Below are 19,897 nucleotides of genomic sequence, written 5' to 3' on the forward strand. Positions count from 1 at the left end.
GGAGGTGAGGCCTGTCCAGGGGTGCAGATGAGGCGAGGCCTGTCCAGGGGAGAGAGGGGGAGAGGCCTGTCCAGGGGTGCAGAGGAGGAGAGGCCTGTCCAGGGGTGCAGAGGAGATGAGGCCTGTCCAGAGGAGGAGAGGAGGCGAGGCCTGTCCAGGGGTGCAGAGGGGGTGAGGCCTGTCCAGGGGTGCACTGGGGGTGAGGCCTGTCCAGGGGTGCAGAGGGGGTGAGGCCTGTCCAGGGGTGCAGAGGAGGTGAGGCCTGTCCAGGGGAGCAGAGGAGGTGAGGCCTGTCCAGGGGTCAGAGGAGGTGAGGCCTGTCCAGGGGTGCAGAGGAGGCGAGGCTTGTCCAGGGGTACAGAGGAGGTGAGGCCTGTCCAGGGGTGCAGAGGAGGTGAGGCCTGTCCAGGGCTGCAGAGGAGGTGAGGCCTGTCCAGGGGTGCAGAGGAGGAGAGGCCTGTCCAGGGGTGCAGAGGCGGCGAGGCTTGTCCAGGGGTGCAGAGGAGGTGAGGCCTGTCCAGGGGTGCAGAGGAGGTGAGGCCTGTCCAGGGGTGCAGAGGAGATGAGACCTGTCCAGAGGCGTGAGGAGGAGGTGAGACCTGTCCAGTGAGTGCAGAGGAGGTGAGGCCTGTCCAAAGGAGCAGAGGAGGTGAGGCCTCTCCAGGGATGCGTGCAGAGAAGGAGAGGCCTGTCCAGGGGTGCAGAGGAGGCGAGGCCTGTCCAGGGGTGCAGAGGAGGCGAGGCATGTCCAGGGGTGCAGAGGAGACGAGGCCTGTCCAGGGGTGCAGAGGAGGAAAGGCCTGTCCAGGAGAGTGCAGAGGAGGTGAGGCCTGTCCAGGGGTGCAGAGAAGGTGAGGCCTGTCAAGGGGTGCAGAGGAGGTGAGGCCTGTCCAGGGGTGCAAAGGAGCTGAGGCCGGTCCAGGGGTGCAGAGGAGGCGAGGCTTGTCCAGGGGGAGGAGAGGAGGTGACGCCAGTCCAGTGGTGCAGAGGAGGGGAGGCCTGTCCAGGGGTGCAGAGGAGGTGAGGCCTGTCCAGAGGAGTGCAGAGGAGGTGAGGTCTGTCCAGGGGTGCAGAGAAGGTGAGGTCTGTCAAGGGGTGCAGAGGAGGTGAGGCCTGTCCAGGGGTGCAGAGGAGCTGAGGCCGGTCCAGGGGTGCAGAGGAGGCGAGGCTTGTCCAGGGGGAGGAGAGGAGGTGACGCCAGTCCAGTGGTGCAGAGGAGGGGAGGCCTGTCCAGGGGTGCAGAGGAGGTGAGGCCTGTCCAGAGGGGTGCAGAGGAGGTGGGGCCTGTCCAGTGGTGCAGAGGAGGTGAGGCCTGTCCAGGGGTACAGAGGAGGTGAAGCCTGTCCAGTGGTGCAGAGGAGGGGAGGCCTGTCCAGGGTTGCAGAGGAGGTGAGGTCTGTCCAGGGGTGCAGAGGAGGTGACGCCTGTCCAGTGGTGCAGAGGAGGAGAGGCCTGTCCAGGGGTGCAGAGGAGGTGAGGTCTGTCCAGGAGTGCAGAGGAGGTAAGACCTGTCCAGAGGAGCAGATGAGGTGAGGCCTGTCCAAGGATGCGTGCAGAGAAGGAGAGGCCTGTCCAGGGGTGCCGAGGAGGAGAGGCTTGTCCAGGGGTGCAGAGGATGCGAGGCCTGTCCAGGGGTGCAGAGGAGGCGAGGCATGTCCAGGGGTGTAGAGGAGACGAGGCCTGTCCAGGGGTGCAGAGGAGGAAAGGCCTGTCCAGGGGGAGTGCAGAGGAGGCAAGGCCATTCCAGGGGTGCAGAGGAGGTGAAGCCTGTCCAGGGGTTCAGAGGACGTGAGGCCTGTCCAGGGGTGCAGAGGAGGTGAGGCCTGTCCAGGGGTGCAGAGGAGGCGAGGCCTGTCCAGGGGTGCTGAGGAGGAGAGGCCTGTCCAGGGGTACAGAGGAGGTAAGGCCTGTCCAGGGGGGGCAGAGGAGGAGAGGCCTGTCCAGAGGAGTGCAGAGGAGGCGAGACCAGTCCAGGGGTGCAGAGGAGGAGAAGGCCTCTCCAGGGGTGCAGAGGAGGTGAGGCCTAACCAGGGGTGCAGAGGAGGTGAGGCCACTCCAGGGGGTGCAGAGGAGGCAAGGCCTGTCCAAGGGGTGCAGAGGAGGAGAGGCCTGTCCAGAGGAATGCAGAGGAGGCGAGGCCAGTCCTGGGGTGCAGAGGAGGTGAGGCCTGTCCTGGGGCAGAGGATGAGAGGCCTGTCCAGGCGTGCAGAGGAGGCGAGGCTTGTTAAGGGGGAGGAGAGGAGGTGAGGCCTGTCCAGGGGTACAGAGGAGGTGAGGCATGTCCAGGGGTGCAGAGGAGGTGAGGACTGTCCAGGGGTGCAGAGGAGGTGAGGCCTGTCCAGGGCTGCAGAGGAGGTGAGGCCTGTCCAGGGGTGCAGAGGAGGAGAGGCCTGTCCAGGGGTGCAGAGGAGGCGAGGCTTGTCCAGGGGTGCAGAGGAGGTGAGGCCTGTCCAGGGGTGCAGAGGAGGTGAGGCCTGTCCAGGGGTGCAGAGGAGATGAGACCTGTCCAGAGGCGTGAGGAGGAGGTGAGACCTGTCCAGTGAGTGCAGAGGAGGTGAGGCCTGTCCAGAGGAGCAGAGGAGGTGAGGCCTCTCCAGGGATGCGTGCAGAGAAGGAGAGGCCTGTCCAGGGGTGCAGAGGAGGCGAGGCCTGTCCAGGGGTGCAGAGGAGGCGAGGCATGTCCAGGGGTGCAGAGGAGACGAGGCCTGTCCAGGGGTGCAGAGGAGGAAAGGCCTGTCCAGGAGAGTGCAGAGGAGGTGAGGCCTGTCCAGGTGTGCAGAGAAGGTGAGGCCTGTCAAGGGGTGCAGAGGAGGTGAGGCCTGTCCAGGGGTGCAGAGGAGCTGAGGCCGGTCCAGGGGTGCAGAGGAGGCGAGGCTTGTCCAGGGGGAGGAGAGGAGGTGACGCCAGTCCAGTGGTGCAGAGAAGGGGAGGCCTGTCCAGGGGTGCAGAGGAGGTGAGGCCTGTCCAGAGGAGTGCAGAGGAGGTGAGGTCTGTCCAGGGGTGCAGAGAAGGTGAGGCCTGTCAAGGGGTGCAGAGGAGGTGAGGCCTGTCCAGGGGTGCAGAGGAGCTGAGGCCGGTCCAGGGGTGCAGAGGAGGCGAGGCTTGTCCAGGGGGAGGAGAGGAGGTGACGCCAGTCCAGTGGTGCAGAGGAGGGGAGGCCTGTCCAGGGGTGCAGAGGAGGTGAGGCCTGTCCAGAGGGGTGCAGAGGAGGTGGGGCCTGTCCAGTGGTGCAGAGGAGGTGAGGCCTGTCCAGGGGTACAGAGGAGGTGAAGCCTGTCCAGTGGTGCAGAGGAGGGGAGGCCTGTCCAGGGTTGCAGAGGAGGTGAGGTCTGTCCAGGGGTGCAGAGGAGGTGACGCCTGTCCAGTGGTGCAGAGGAGGAGAGGCCTGTCCAGGGGTGCAGAGGAGGTGAGGTCTGTCCACGAGTGCAGAGGAGGTAAGACCTGTCCAGAGGAGCAGATGAGGTGAGGCCTGTCCAAGGATGCGTGCAGAGAAGGAGAGGCCTGTCCAGGGGTGCCGAGGAGGAGAGGCTTGTCCAGGGGTGCAGAGGATGCGAGGCCTGTCCAGGGGTGCAGAGGAGGCGAGGCATGTCCAGGGGTGTAGAGGAGACGAGGCCTGTCCAGGGGTGCAGAGGAGGAAAGGCCTGTCCAGGGGGAGTGCAGAGGAGGCAAGGCCATTCCAGGGGTGCAGAGGAGGTGAAGCCTGTCCAGGGGTTCAGAGGACGTGAGGCCTGTCCAGGGGTGCAGAGGAGGTGAGGCCTGTCCAGGGGTGCAGAGGAGGCGAGGCCTGTCCAGGGGTGCTGAGGAGGAGAGGCCTGTCCAGGGGTACAAAGGAGGTAAGGCCTGTCCAGGGGGTGCAGAGGAGGAGAGGCCTGTCCAGAGGAGTGCAGAGGAGGCGAGACCAGTCCAGGGGTGCAGAGGAGGAGAAGGCCTCTCCAGGGGTGCAGAGGAGGTGAGGCCTAACCAGGGGTGCAGAGGAGGTGAGGCCACTCCAGGGGGTGCAGAGGAGGCAAGGCCTGTCCAAGGGGTGCAGAGGAGGAGAGGCCTGTCCAGAGGAATGCAGAGGAGGCGAGGCCAGTCCTGGGGTGCAGAGGAGGTGAGGCCTGTCCTGGGGCAGAGGATGAGAGGCCTGTCCAGGGGTGCAGAGGAGGCGAGGCTTGTTAAGGGGGAGGAGAGGAGGTGAGGCCTGTCCAGGGGTACAGAGGAGGTGAGGCATGTCCAGGGGTGCAGAGGAGGTGAGGCCTGTCCAGGGGTGCAGAGGAGGAGAGGCCTGTCCAGGGGTGCAGAGGAGGTGAGGCTTGTCCAGGGGGAGGAGAGGAGCTGAGGCCTGTCGAGGGGTGCGGAGGAGGTGAGACTTGTCCAGGGTTGCAGAGGAGGTGAGGTCTGTCCAGGGGTGCAGAGGAGGTGAGGCCTGTCCAGGGGTGCAGAGGAGGTGAGGCCTGTCCAGGGGTGCAGAGGAGCTGAGGCCGGTCCATGGGTGCAGAGGAGGCGAGGCTTGTCCACGGGGAGGAGAGGAGGTGACGCCTGTCCAGTGGTGCAGAGGAGGGGAGGCCTGTCCAGGGATGCAGAGGAGCTGAGGCCTGTCCAGAGGGGTGCAGAGGAGGTGAGGCCTGTCCAGGGGTGCAGAGGAGGTGAAGCCTGTCCAGGGTTGCAGAGGAGGTGAGGTCTGTCCAGGGGTGCAGAGGAGGTGACGCCTGTCCAGTGGTGCAGAGGAGGGGAGGCCTGTCCAGGGGTGCAGAGGAGGTGAGGCCTGTCCAGGGGTGCAGAGGAGGTGAGGCCTGTCCAGGGGTGCAGAGGAGGTGAGGCCTGTCCAGGGGTGCAGAGGAGGTGAGGCCTGTCCAGGGGTGCAGCGGAGGTGAGGCCGGTCCAGGGGTGCAGAGGAGGTGAGGCTTGTCCCGGGGGAGGAGAGGAGGTGACGCCTGTCCAGTGGTGCAGAGGAGGGGAGGCCTGTCCATGGGTGCAGAGGAGGGGAGGTCTGTCCAGGGGTGTAGGCATAGAGGCCTGTCCTGGCTTGTCATCTGGGTTCTGTGCGTTTAGACAACATAGACTATAGGATTGGTGTCAGACTGATTCTGGACACCTCTATCTGGTATGTTGGCGTGTATAGCAGCTAGCTCACAGTGCCAATGGAAACTCCTCTTACCAAGGAGGGAAGAGTTTCTGGCAACTATCAAACATGACAACTCTGATCCTCTCAGATAGATACACAGAATAAACGGTTGGGATGTTTTCAATATGTATTTGATGAACAGTCGTTATTCTAGTGTAAAATAGATGTGCTGAGACAATCAATAGACAGTAGAGGATATACATAACTAGAAGCACTAGAAACATAAAAGGATGATAGATTTCTACCATTCTGCTAAAATAATGAATGCATACCAGCATATAAAATACATTACAGTAAAATGCGTACTCCTACGATGTAATCCTAGCTAGATGTACCTAAGTGTACCAAGCATGTATGTTGGTGTTAAGCCAAGAATCCTCCTAGGATAAGTCAAACCCTATTACCTGAATTGAGAGATTGTGGGACCCCCGTTCTGGTCTCGAACTGGACAACCCGCAAGGGATGTTCAGACCACTGCGAGCTGGAGTGTCTGCATGCAGGAACTTCAGTGTCTCACGTTAGTGTGTCGGCATGAAAGTACTGATCTCCTCTCTCTTAACTCAGTAAGATGTGCTGTATTTGTACAGAAATTATCTAGTGTTTTTTTGTCCCTTGTCCCTTGTATTAGCCATTTTTGGATTTGAGCATGACGTAGGGGATGAACCTTGTACATAGATATTATGCAGGTGGTGTAGCTTCTACCTGGTTTCCAAGAACCCTCATGAATATTCATTCATACTGTATGAGTCCATTGATGAAGTTATAGGAGGCTATTGTTCAGGGAAAAACCCTCCTGCTGCACCCAGGACTTGAACTAGGTAAAGGTTCAATCCTAAAAGGTAAAAGTATATGATATTACCCGAACCTATATATGGGTACCTATATGGAACATAACAGGTCCTCACCAGGCCACGGTTCACATCCTGGTCCTCACAAGGCCCTGGTCCACCAGGCCCGACTCACGACCTGGTCCACCAGGCCTGGCTCAAGTCCTGGTCCTCACAAGGCCCTGGTTCACGTCCTGGTCCACCAGACCCCGGCTCACTTCCTGGTCCTCACAAGGCCCTGGCTCATGTCCTGGTCCTCGCAAGGCCCCAGCTCACGTCCTGGTCCACCAGACCCCGGCTCACGTCCTGGTCCTCACAAGGCCCTGGCTCATATCTTGGTCCTCACAAGGCCCTGGCTCATGTCCTGGTCCTCACAAGACCCCAGCTAACGTCTAGGTCCTCACAAGGCCCCGGCTCATGTCTAGGTCCAGACAAGGCCCCTGCTCACGTCCTGGTTCCCACCAGGACCCGGCTCACGTCCTGGTCCTCACAAGGCCCCAGCTCACGTCCTGGTCCTCACAAGGCCCTGGCTCACGTGGTCCTCACAAGGCCCTGGATTACGTCCTGGTCCTCACAAGGCCCTGGCTCACGTCCTGGTCCTCACAAGGCCCCAGCTCACGTCCTGGTCCTCACAAGGCCCCAGCTCACGTCCTGGTCCTCACAAGGCCCTGGCTCACGTGGTCCTCACAAGGCCCTGGATTACGTCCTGGTCCTCACAAGGCCCTGGCTCACGTCCTGGTCCTCACAAGGCCCGAGCTCACGTCCTGGTCTTCACAAGGCCCCAGCTCACGTCCTGGTCTTTACAAGGCCCTGGATTACGTCCTGGTCCTCACAAGGCCCTGGCTCACGTTCTGGTCCTCACAAGGCCACAGCTCATATTCTGGTCCCCACAAGGTCCTGACTCACGCCCTGGTCCGCACAAGGCCCTGGCTCACGTCCTGGTCCTCACAAGGCCCTGGCTCATGTCCAGGTCCATACCAGGCCCTGATCACATCCTCATCCTCACTAGACTCCGGCCTACATCCAAGTCCTCCTCAGGCCAAGCAGGAGAGGGAGATCAACTGTTTTTTGGCCCTCAATGCCACCTCAAACAGGAAGCATACATATGCAAATCAGCTTTATACTCCTTCCAATAGAAGCAGTGCAGCCTGAAGAGCCAATGCAGATCCTTTCTGAACCGGAACACAATCAACCCAAGACTGGTTTCCGCCTATCTGGGCCTTGACTGTAAGGTGCGGCTTCATTCCAGCGGTGCAGCGAGCACAGGACCCACATCTGGGTCCTGACTGTAGGGTGCGGCTTTATTCCAGCGTTGCAGCGAGCACGGGACCCACATCTGGGCACACCTGGCGTATTTATGAATACTGAAAATGATAGGTGGAACATTTGCGTTCATCTCTGCCACTGGTAATTACTCTGGGACACATCCAAACCCAACCTTCTTGTTCTTGCCCTCCGTCACACCTCAGCATGCAGCCAATCAGAGAGTTTTAGCCAACATTACTTCCAGATGTCTGCTCCAGTAGTCACAGCAGTTCTAACTCTAAGGATTGACCTGTCCCTCTGCTCCTGTTTTTCACCAAAGTAACTGAGGCCGCGGTGAACAAGCAGCTCACCAAATACCTTGAGTCCCACCAACTTCTGCACAAAGTCCATCCAGGGCTCCAACAGAGCTCTCTGCAGAGACCGTGCTGGCTAAAGCCATGTGGGATATTAGAGACAATATGTAAGGGGGTGGGAAGGTGGGGACTCTTATTTGATTAGATCTGTCAGCAGCATTTGCCACCATCTCCCACTCCACTTTACTACAGAGATTGCAGATGGTGGGTCTTAGGGGAAAGTGCTTGCTTTGTTATTATCCTTTTTGAAAGATCTGACCGAAGGGGTGGCATCAGCTAACTTCAGCCCCACAGACGATCACCACAGGAGGCCCCAGGGACTTGTTTTCAGCCAAAATCTTTTCAATCTTTACATGGCTCGCTTGGCCAGCCTGATCGAGTCATTTGATATCACCTCTACGCGAATATACTCAAATCATTAGATTAGAAAGTAATGTCAGGAGCTGCCGCCAGGAAGTTGATGATTGGATGAGCTCAAATCCCTGGTGCTGAACAGTGAAAAAAATGGAAATAGTGGTATTTGGGACCGGAGCCTCACAGCACAAGGGTGGCGGCCGGTGTCGTTGGGAGCTCTGTCCACCACATTTCATCAGGTCAGCAACCTGGGAGTTTGGGGGGACTCTCATTTCTCCTTAAAAGGATACATTAAAATCACCTGCTCTACAGGCTTCTGACTGCTGAAAGTTATCAGAAAATACTTCTGTTTGTCCCTGCTTCATCTAGGAGGGATCTGGCTCTAGTCCTGATTCTATCGAGAAGGGATTTCTGCATCTCTTTATACGTAAGCATATCTAAATATTACCTATATAGGTTGCAGCTGCTACAAACAGAGTAGCTGGGCTGGTTCTGGGCTTAAAGGAAATGACGTTAATCTTCAACAGACTGGTTTAATTGCACTGACTTCCTGTCCTGAAAATATGTCAATATAAAGCACTTTATGTCATAATCACTCTACAATCAGGGGATTCATTCTTATTTGTCCTCGCTTGTTGCCTGGTATCAGCTTGCCAAGTGGTGAGATCCCACTTTGAAATGAAATGAAATGAAATGAAAAATTGCATTTGTATAGCGCGTAACTACCCTGAGGCCTCGCAGCGCTTTGCTTTGCTGCGTAACGTCCCTAAGTTTAGGAAAATCAGAATAGATGGCTGCTCTCTGCCTGTGGTGACTGCAGGTACCTGGAATGGAATGCCCTCCCACCTGCCCTGTGTGCCCAAGAAAACATGAGTTATTTGAGGAAACAACTCATAACCTTTCTGTTCGTGTTCAGGGGCTGAGTGATTTTGATACTTATGTGCTTATACTAGTGCCAGGACACTTATGCACCAAACTAGCTGGGCACCGCTATATAAATTGGCTTGAACATCCAGTCATAAGCCATCGATCTCTGGGCAACTGATCGTTGCAGCTATAGACGCCCTAGGAGAAGGAAAGCCACCGGGATCTGAAGGTCTGGTGTAGAGTTTTACAAAGCATAGAAACAAATACCGGCCGCATATCTGCTAGAGGTGTATGCCGAGGCATTAAAGGGTGGTGTGTCGGTGCCGTCTATAAGTGACACAATCTTATCAGCGCCCCCCAAGCATGGAAAAGACCCTGCTAAGTGTACAACTCTCATCTAGGTTCTTGTTCACCTCTATACTTGCCACAGATTTGAAAACTTCAAAATATGTTCCTACTTGGTCAATATTGAGAGTGAATGTAGATTTGGGTCTCAACCCTGAATCAGTTCTGAGGTCCTCTTTAGGCCGCCCTTCAAATAACCGACTAAGTCTAATTTTTCTAAAAAGTGCCTTAAGATATTTCTTCGCTTGAAACCTATTGATTCCCGTGGAGGGCACAAAACTGAAACCTCTACCTAAAATGTCTTCCTCTGTTCTGTTAAGGACCCTACTGGACAGATTCACTACCAATGCCTGTTCTATTTCCAATATTGTTGACTTCTTGTTCGGATGTATCCCAAATCTTAAGGCATCTTGTTAATATCTACGGGTGCACATGGCATGTGCTGAATGCACCGTGAGAAGGTTTATGTTAATGTTTTCAAGATAGTTTTTTTATAATGTAATGTGCAGCCCAGTATGCATCTTTTTAGAAAATGATACTTTTTTCATCACAATAGAAGTAAATATGGCTCACTCAGAGTAAGCATCTCTACAGGGATGCACTAAAGGGTTCTTTAACAAATGAAAACATTGAAGTAACCACAGTTAAAGCTTAGGTGCAAGCTCGCTTTCGAGGATTCTGTGATCCAGAAAGCAGTACGTATCAAATGGCTATTAGTTTGCTATGTGAGGATAGCAATGTTCGATAAATTGTCCGACTCTATTAACCAAAGGTTCACAGTCAGATTCCCTCATGCGTATGGAATTACCAGATGTGGTGTGCACTCGAAATTACCAAGCACTGATTTGTCAGTGAATAGTGCACTCAGCGAGCTGTCGTGCACACAGGCAATGCTGTATTTTCCTCTCCATTTAACCAACAACAACTATGCCAAAACTGACTACTCCTTTATAATTAAATTCATTTGTGGGCTTTTTAAGCAATAAAGACAGTCACCAATTAATTTCAATTTGTTTGATATAAAAAAAGTCATCATCTTAAATGTTCCACACAAAGAAACACATACAAGAATTGGATCAAACACAGTAATATTACTTTACCCACCCACCAATAAAAAATCAAATCACTATAGTGGATACAAAAAGGAAATCACAAACACAATTGGCAAATCATGTAAAACAAGAATAACATTACAAAAAATACAATAAACAATGCCAGTTCTTATTTTTCAAAAGTCCAGAACCGGAGCAAACAGCGATTAACAGAGATAATCAAAAACACAATAGTTTAACTTGCATACTTTTTGCTCCATTTGTAAATGGACAATGCACCTCTAGAAAAACATAACTTCTGAAGCCAGGTTACTAGTTTAAGTTGAAGTAAATGACTCTTAATAGTTCCCTGCTACATAGTATTACTCCCTCAGATGAAATACATTATTTTGAGAACAAAGTAGGTGCACAAATGATGGTCAAAGCATTTCAAACCCGCTACATCATCTTTTCTGGGGTTCTCCTCAGGACAAAGAACTGATATCCACTCAATAACAAAACTCAACAAATTACACAAAATTCATGCATCAATATCAAACAGCTAAAATAGAATGGGGGTTCTCTTAGCTCATTATCAAAAAACACCTTTACCTCATTTGATTTGTTATGTAATGTTAAAAAGGACTTGTAAATTGCTCGTACACCGGTTATTTTCTTGGAGCTGAGTACTAGGGGGATTTCCGACCCGGAAGCAGTTCAGAATTGTATATCTACTGATTTGGAATTCAATCATTCAATAAACAAATGTAAGATATGATTTTGTCCATCCCAAATGTAAAAAATGTCATCAATAAACCGAAACCATTTTTGGATATGATGCGCAAATGGATTGTTATCATAGATAAACTTCTCCTCAAATTTGGTCATGAATAACACGACCAGCTCTGGGAAAAAGGGACAACCCATCGCTGTCCCTTTTATTTCCTCTCAATGGGCAGCTCGCTGGTGTATCAGTGTCTCCATGAAGACAAGTTCAGATATCTGCCCCAGTAGTTATGGCGGAACGTCGAATGGTCGCGGTGGAAGGATCTCCTTCATGGGTCTGAGGTGCTGGTGTTATCGCAGGAGTGCATCGATGGTAGAGTCAGCAGTGGTTGTCTACATAATCCCCTCTGCGGAATTCAAATCAGCTTTTTTATTTAGCAGTTGACACTGTCAAGTGAGACACAACCTCTACACAGACTTGCTCAGTCAGGGAGACTGGGGGGCCCTGGGCAATTCACAGGACTTCTCCGCACTCTGCCACATTTCCTCTGTTCCTTCTGGCCCGTTCTTCACAACGGGCTCTGCTGCTGGTCCTGCTCAAAGGGCAGACAGACTTCTTCCGGACAAGGCTCTCTCCTCTACCCTCTCATCAGACAGGCAGCTCACAGGGCCACTGCCCGGGGCAATAGTTTCATCCCAGAAGAGTTGCAGAAACCAGGCAATGTGCCCTCGCCTACGGGGGAGTCAGTATCGGTGATACTTATCTTGAAACAGCAGCTCTTCGTGTAGGGCAGTAAAGCAACTTGAGTTACAACAAAGCCAATATGTTTGCGACCCATTTTTCTGTAGTATTTTCAGACCCTGAATGTTTATTCCCTGTCTGGGTTTACTGGTTGCATTTCATTGCCTATTTTCTTCTGCAGCATAAAGAAGGACTTTGTGCAGGGTGATTGCTGCTCACAGCAGGTAGTGATGAGCACAGTAAGTGTGAACCTTCTAAAAGTCGATCCTGACTCCATCCCTCTACCTTTGTGTTCAAAGTTACACCCTTCTCGTCTGGATTGCTGACAATGTTGCCCATCTTGTGCCATGTTAGATGGTGGGCAATCGAACATGGATGCAACTCGTAACAACATGCATACACATGTGTAAACACTATAGAGCTCTGCTACCTTATATTATGAATACACGTCTCAAAATTCAAAAGGGGATGCCAATGCAGGATCTGGTCATCACACATGAATGGAACTTTACTCAATGCACTGTAGGCATTGCGGCCACCCTACTTCAGGAAAAATGGCCCGTTCAGCTGGTGACGTCTAAGAACTTGGTACGCTGCACCACTACTCACTGTACGTAGCCAGGGACACAGACCATAGTCTTTCCCACTCCAACAGTGTGCTTTTAGTATCTGTCTACATCCCCTGAGCCATGCTCTGGGTCTTAGGGTTCAATTTTAACACAAGTCAGGCAGTGCACACACAGTATCTTCTCTGTGCTGAGGCAAAACTGAAATCAGGATACCAGAGTCACTTGCAGTTCCATCTCACATGGCAAGGATGCACGGGCTTTGGCCAAGGTGGGGGACACGGTGGCCAAGTAGGGCTCAGCCAGTCTATATTGTTATCTTTCCCTAAAACAATTGGCCTCTGATATTTACATTTATTTATTTTAGTCTTCAATTGTAAAATCACAATATACTGCAGCAGAACTTTGAGCTGGATGAGGGTCGTGTAAATGAGGTCCGAGCTGGAGGAATTGTAATATAATATACACATCTAAAATGAAGAGAAAATGCAAGTTAAACTATTCTATATGAAGTGGTCAATTGCTTAGTGTTATAATTTCTGATGTCTTCGTCTCAAACTGGAGGGTCGCTAATTTAAATCCTGGTTGGTGCACTGGAGAATAGGGACTTGTATATTTACAGTGCTATGACGTCCCTGCATGTGTGAGTCAGCACTTTGAGTAGTATAAAGAAAGAATTACATAAGGTATAACATACGCTACACAAATTATAGGATGGGCTGTAGAGAGTATAAGATCAGTCGCGCATAATTTGCAAAAAGAGGGAACGTGTAAATGCTTACCATGCTATCAGATGTTAAATTTTTAGTAACCGCAATCATACTCTAGCTAGTGTTAACCATTTTGTTTGGTTTCCATGAAAATACTGCATTCCAGATGTACTGGTAACAACCCTCACAGTAATCTTTAAAAAAAATACTCTTTGTCACTGGGAACCTCCAGGTTTGTCGCACCCTCGGGTGGTCTGCTCCATTGCCCGCACTCATCTAGTGCAGCTCAGTGATGCCAGCACAACCAGAACAGCCTAGCAGGGCGCACACAGCTCAGCTATAAAAGTCCTGCTTGTTTGGTGCTGGGTGGCAGGAGCTGCTGGGCAGCAAGGATCCCGAAATGAGTGTCCACATGCCTTTTTGTGGATCATGTTCACAACCCAACCCAACCATATCAGAATACAACGAATCTTTGCCCCCACCACACAAGCAAACTGACCCAGGAGTTACAAATTAGCCATGGCGGCTCCGGGCCATTGCTTACATTGATGGCCCCACCCAGGTCTCTGGCCCTCTGGACAGCTATCGAAACAGAGGACATGCCCTTTTGAGAAGCTGGTAAACCCAGTGCTGCTTCGAACAGTACTTTTATCACGGTGCTCCATTTTACGTGGCCAACTCTCACCCCAATGGCCTCCTCAACAAGGTGCGATGTTTGGGTGACATTCGTTCCGCGAAGTCCTGAAGTGTGTGTGGTAACTGAAATAAAGAATGAGAAATAATACCACGGATACAGTTCTCTGTCAGCACAGAAGATAGCAGAATTTATTGGAGACCAACAAACAATGCAATATATGTGCAGCACGGAGACAGACAGCAGAGCAACTGAGTGTCCAAAGATGTGAGGTTTCTGACAGCTTTTATATGCCCAAACCACAAGAGGATGCAGCATCTTAACATACGTAGCACACATTAAGCATGGGCTATTTGACCAATTGGCAAAGGCCTAGGCTGCACTATACCATTTATGGTCCAATATATACTGTTACTGACCACGTGTCTGAAGTGGGCAGCTTCTGGAACTTTCCACTCTAATGTAAGATATCAGACTGGTACAGTGTCATGAAACAATTTGCTTATCATTAGCACGTACCAGAAATGTTTCTAATCATGATATGCTGAAATACTTCTGCCGAAGCCTGCCTGTTCCTCTGTTCCGGTGGCTTTCCTGAGCAAGCCTTGTGTTACAAAAGCAGTTCTACTGAAGCTTAATGGAGAAGTACCAACCATCTTGTGCGACTATGCTTATGTCAACTTAACAGGGCCTGAAGCTTCAAGCATTAGGTATAATTAAAAGGAAATGGATTCTACACGTGCATAAAGTACAAGCCCGAAACCCATCAGCCTATATCTTCCAGGATCAAGACCTAACGAGAAGAAAAACGCAGAATTCAAATGTTTTGATAGACCAATAGTATTGATTTAATTCCAGAGTGTCTTTTGCACCGTTAAGGTGATAAATAATACGTTGCCCTCATTTTTAAGTTGGATCGGTTTGTCCTATTAGAGTCCTGTCCTGTCCTGTCCTTCGTCGTCGTTTTCTAGTGAGCGGCCTATGCCCTAGAGGGTCATACGAGCTCTCCCCCGCCCTTTGATTCAACAGTGTTTGGCTTTAGAGATGCTGATATGAAATCCATGCTGGTGGTTTGTGCTGGGATTTCTTCCATCCAGCCTCCTTCGAGGTACATACATTGTCAGATAAGTGGACAGAGGCACAGAAAGTGTAGGATTTGCCTAGTACTAAACAGTTTAAGTCTGATGAACGCAGAACTACGTTTTCCAAAGGTTATTATTACTTGGCCACGTTACATTCTGGTGAGTAGTCCATGAGAGTGGGTGCTGTGTACTCCCCAGGGGCAATGTCCATGTGGAAATCAAACTCTCGAGTCATCGGTAGGCTTAGGGTAAGATTAGTTCACCACTCATCCAACAGCACCAGGAACGTAACTGTCGGGAACATTCCTTCCAATGCATCAACAACACTCCACTCCTGGTAACGCATCAACAACACTCCAGGAGCCGCAGGAATGAATCTTTAGTTAAAGACGCATCACCACAGTCTGGGCCCATTTTTAAAAGTACAGTTTTACTTACAACTTTAGGATGGTTGTAAGTACCCTTGATCTTGGACAAAAATGTGGAGAGAGGCATACATTTACTTAGTGATTCCCGAAGGGCACTATTTCACAAATTGGTAGGTCAGCGTTAAACACATGTGCGTCTATCTTAAGCAAAACCTCCAGCACTTGGGTGCTCCGTGAGCGCCCTTACTTTGCTAAGGTACTCTGTGAACACTGGTAAATCACCTCCTTTTCAGACATTAATAAGATGTCACCTGAGCAACAGAACCTTTAGTTAAATATCTGTGTATGATGAAATATTCCTTGTAAAGTTTCAAAGGCTGTAAAGAAGGGGTAGATTTACTAAGATTTTGCGCCACTATAGTGGCACAAAACAGTGCAACATCTTTTTTTCCTAATTTTCTTTCCAGCAAATAACGTAAAAGTAATGTGAAGCATCGCATAGCACTGCTTTGCATTACTTTGCACCATAGTGGCCTGCCAAGGGGGGTGCATGGGCGTTCCCGTGCAACCACCCATGGTTTCTCACGCTAAACCCAACTTACAAAATGCAGTAGATTGGGTTAGCTTGAAAAAAACATCCTTTTAAACTAGGCGCAAGGAAGGAGAAATGCTTTAATTTCTCCTTCCTTTTCTGACTTTGCATGCTTGCTGCACTGTGCAACACGCATAGAAATTTGGAAAGATTTTCCTCATGTCTAGGCATAGCATTTTGTATAGGAACTGTGTCTTTCCCGTACAAAACCAATGCTGGACTCGGTGTGTGTTTGATGCAGTGCCGCTGTAATCAGTGCCGGCGCAAGGGAAAGGGAAGGTGAGAGCCATATCTTTGAAAATATGGTGCTCTGCTGCTCCCTCCCTGTCACGCAACGCATCGCAGCCTCGCGCGGGAGGGGGGCTGCGCTGCATTGCGTACAGAATTGGTAAATCTCCCCCGAAATGTCTTTTACAACCAGTTAAACATTGTGAATTCTCATTCAATTATGTTTCAATTTAGTAATTTTAAATATCTTTACATCCAACAGAAAACAAGCCTTGAATGTATGAAATGACCATCAATAATGAAGCGAATGCTGTAAATCTTCAATCATAGCAGAAATAATGAGCTACGGTATTCAGGAAGTCATCAGCGCAGTCGGCGACAGAGGAACCTGCACATAAACTGACAGATCCCGGATGAAGCATCAAGGGCGGTTCAGTGATTGTAAGAGTCTGAGCTGTGCACCTCCACGCCACAAGATGAAGAAATGACCTTAGGAAAATTAAGGCAACAACAACAACAAACCGCCTCCTGTATAAACAAGTGTCCAACACCAGCTTTGATCATGGGGCGGTATGATGTGATTACCACAGTGCTTTGTTTTATAAAATGATGACAAGCAATCATTCCGTGCTCTAGGAGAATTGTAAACTCTTTGTGGCCAAACCACAGTAACCAGAGAAGAGCACAACAGAGCGGAGCCAGACAACTGACGGGTAAAGGAAAGAGGAGTTCTTATATCTACAATACAACAGAATGTCCTAATTTGCAGCGGCCAAAAGGAATATAAATTTTTACCCGCAAGTGTACATAGCCATTATCAAATCTAAAGGTACAATCGCCTACAAAGACGCTTTCTACGTATTAGGAGTGTGGCAAATATTTGGTGGCTATTGCATTTTATTTTTAAAACAGAGCAAACATGCAAAATACTGCACACATATAAAGTGTGTGAGAAAAACACAAAGTGCTTTATCAACCATGTTGTCCCATCAGGAAATGCAGTCATGGGATGTAGACAAATATATACCCGACTCAGAGACACTAACCAAGAAAGAAGAATCATACACATGCAGCGAGAGCTTTAGTTTGACATCACATCTCAAGCTTCATCAGCAAACCTACACAGGAGAAAAAACATTCAAGTGCAGTGAATGTGGGAAGAGCTTTAGTCGATTATCATACCTACAAAGTCATCGGCGAACACACACAGGGGAAAAACCCTATCATTGTAGTGAATGTGACAATAGTTTTCGTAACTTTTCAGCATTAAGGCGTCATCAGCAAACTCACACAGGAGAAAAACCATTTGAATGCAGTGAATGTGTCAAGAGCTTTAGTAGGTTAACAGAACTACAAAGACATCAGCGAACACACACAGGGGAAAAACCATTCAAGTGCACTGAATGTGCAAAGTGCTTTAGTCAGTTATCACTCCTTCAGAGACATAACCGAACACACACAGGGGAAAAACCATTCAAGTGCACTGAATGTGCAAAGTGCTTTAGTCTCTTACCAAACCTTCAAAGACATAATCAAACACACACAGGGGAAAAGCCATTCAAGTGCAGTGAATGTGCAAAGTGCTTTAGTGAGTTATCAAGCCTTCGAAGACATCAGCGAACACACACAGGGGAAAAGCCGTTCAAGTGCACTGAATGTGCAAAGTGCTTTAGTGAGTTATCAAGCCTTCGAAGACATCAGCGAACACACACAGGGGAAAAGCCATTTAAATGCAGTGAATGTGTGAAGAGCTTTAGTCAATTATCATACCTACAAGGTCATCAGCGAACACACACGGGGGAAAAACCCTATCATTGTAGTGAATGTGACAGTAGTTTTCGTGACTCTTCATCATTAAGGTATCATCAGCGGACTCAAACAGGAGAAAAACCATTCAAGTGCAATCAACGTGGGAAGAGCTTTAGTCGTTTATCAAAGCTACAAAGTCATCAGCGAACACACACAGGGAAAAAACCCTATCATTGTAGTGAATGTGACAGTAGTTTTCGTGACTCTTCAGCATTAAGGTATCATCAGCGAACACACACAGGAGAAAAACCATTAAAGTGCTGTGAATGTGCAAAGTGCTTTAGTCAGTTATCACACCTTCAAAGTCATCAGCGAACACACACGGGGGAAAAACCATTCAAGTGCAGTGAATGTGCAAAGTGCTTTAGTGAGTTATCAAACCTTCAAAGACATCAGCGAACACACACAGGAGAAAAGCCATTCAAGTGCTGTGAATGTGCAAAGTGCTTTAGGCATTTATCATACCTTCAAAGTCATCAGCGAACACACACAGGAGAAAAACCATTCAAGTGCACTGAATGTGCAAAGTGCTTTAGTCTCTTATCAAGCCTTCAAAGACATAATCAAACACACACGGGGAAAAAGCCATTCAACTGCACTGAATGTTCAAAGTGCTTTAGTGAGTTATCAAACCTTCGAAGACATCAGCGAACACACACAGGAGAAAAGCCATTTAAATGCAGTGAATGCGTCAAGAGCTTTAGTCGATTATCACACCTTCAAAGACATCAGCGAACACACACGGGGGAAAAACCCTATCATTGTAGTGAATGTGACAGTAGTTTTCGCGACTCTTCAGCATTAAGGCATCATCAGCGAACACACAGGAGAAAAACCATTCAAGTGCTGTGAATGTGCAAAGTGCTTTAGGCATTTATCATACCTTCAAAGTCATCAGCGAACACACACGGGAGAAAAACCATTCAAGTGCAGTGAATGTACAAAGTGCTTTAGTCAATTATCAAGCCTACAAAGTCATCAGCGAACACACATGGGGGAAAAACCCTATCATTGTTGTGAATGTGACAGTAGTTTTCGCGACTTCAGTATAGGAGAGTAGGGTCTGCTTCCTATGGTCACCCCCACTTTTATGTGAGAGGGTGCCCTTGCATGAGCTGAGCCACTCTGCAGCTTTCGGAAGCATCTCCATATAGCTGTTCTATGATATAGCCATACCATGTACTCTTCAGTGCCTTATTATCCTCGTGGTTAAATGCTCACTTTGGATTGGCTTTATCGAAACATGTTGTGTAAGGTGTCAAACACTTTGGAATACTACCAGTTCTGGTGGCGGGGGTAGCATTCCACCCTTCTAGACAGACCCTCCAGGATTTCCAGTTTTGCAGCAAAACTGGCACTTTTGTAAAAATGTTGCGATTTTTACAAAAGTGCCCGCGAAATCGGCACTTTTGTAAAAATGCCGCGATTTTTACAAAAGTGCCAGCGAAATCCAGATGTCCATTGCTGCATCCGTGCTGCCTGAGACTTTGGACCCTTTCCATGAACATGGTTGTTTCTTTTTCTTTAAATAATATATCTGGGTCCCCCTAGATTTAATCTGAGGGTAAAGACAAATTAGCACTATATGTGTGTTATGTTACCAGCCAAGGAAGCCTGGCTCTGTCTGTAAGCAAAAGTAATGCCTGGGAGTCGGAGAGATTTCTGCACTACAGTTCAGCATTATACTTATATTTTATTGTTTGACCGTATTTACTGTTTCCCTGTATGAAACTGCTCCTGTGGTCTGGCATTTGTGGAGCCCCTGAAATTATTAATGTGGGAGGTTTGCGCTCGGAAAGCTGCAGCTCTGCAAAATGGACACCTGCACTTTTCACTCTTGAAAATATATCAACGTCGGAGGCTAGAACTTCCAAGTAGGTGTAGGTGGAGTTAATAGTCGGATCCCCTTAACCATCCTCCGGCAGCAAAGCCTTGGAATGGGTATGGTGGCCCAGTGCAGATAATTTATATGTTTATTTTTAATACCTATAGACCCATGTCATGCCAATAAACAGGGCACAAGTAAGGAAAATAGTGATGGAGCCCATTATCATATGCAAATCACAATGACGCCACATGTAGTGATGTCAGGCCCTCATAATAATTTTCACGTGAAAGGTTGACGGCATGTTTAAAAAACAAGAAACATAAAATAACGTACAAATAAGTTTTTGGTTTCAGTTTTTATACAGCATTTTTTTCCCACTATCAGTTTGTAACTAAACTCGGAATTGACTGAAAGTGTAAATATTTTTAAACAGAGATGTGGAACTTGGAAATTACATTTTTA

The 19,897-nt window shown here is 49.6% G+C and overlaps 1 pseudogene; it reads left to right on the forward strand.

Annotated features, from left to right (window-relative positions):
- Nucleotides 1-16,776: 16,776 nt before the first annotated feature.
- Nucleotides 16,777-18,774, forward strand: LOC144806591 (uncharacterized; annotated as a pseudogene).
- Nucleotides 18,775-19,897: the final 1,123 nt, after the last annotated feature.

The sequence above is a fragment of the Lissotriton helveticus genome, assembly GCF_964261635.1.
Source record: "Lissotriton helveticus chromosome 1_1 unlocalized genomic scaffold, aLisHel1.1 SUPER_1_unloc_9, whole genome shotgun sequence".
Lineage (NCBI taxonomy): Eukaryota > Metazoa > Chordata > Amphibia > Caudata > Salamandridae > Lissotriton > Lissotriton helveticus.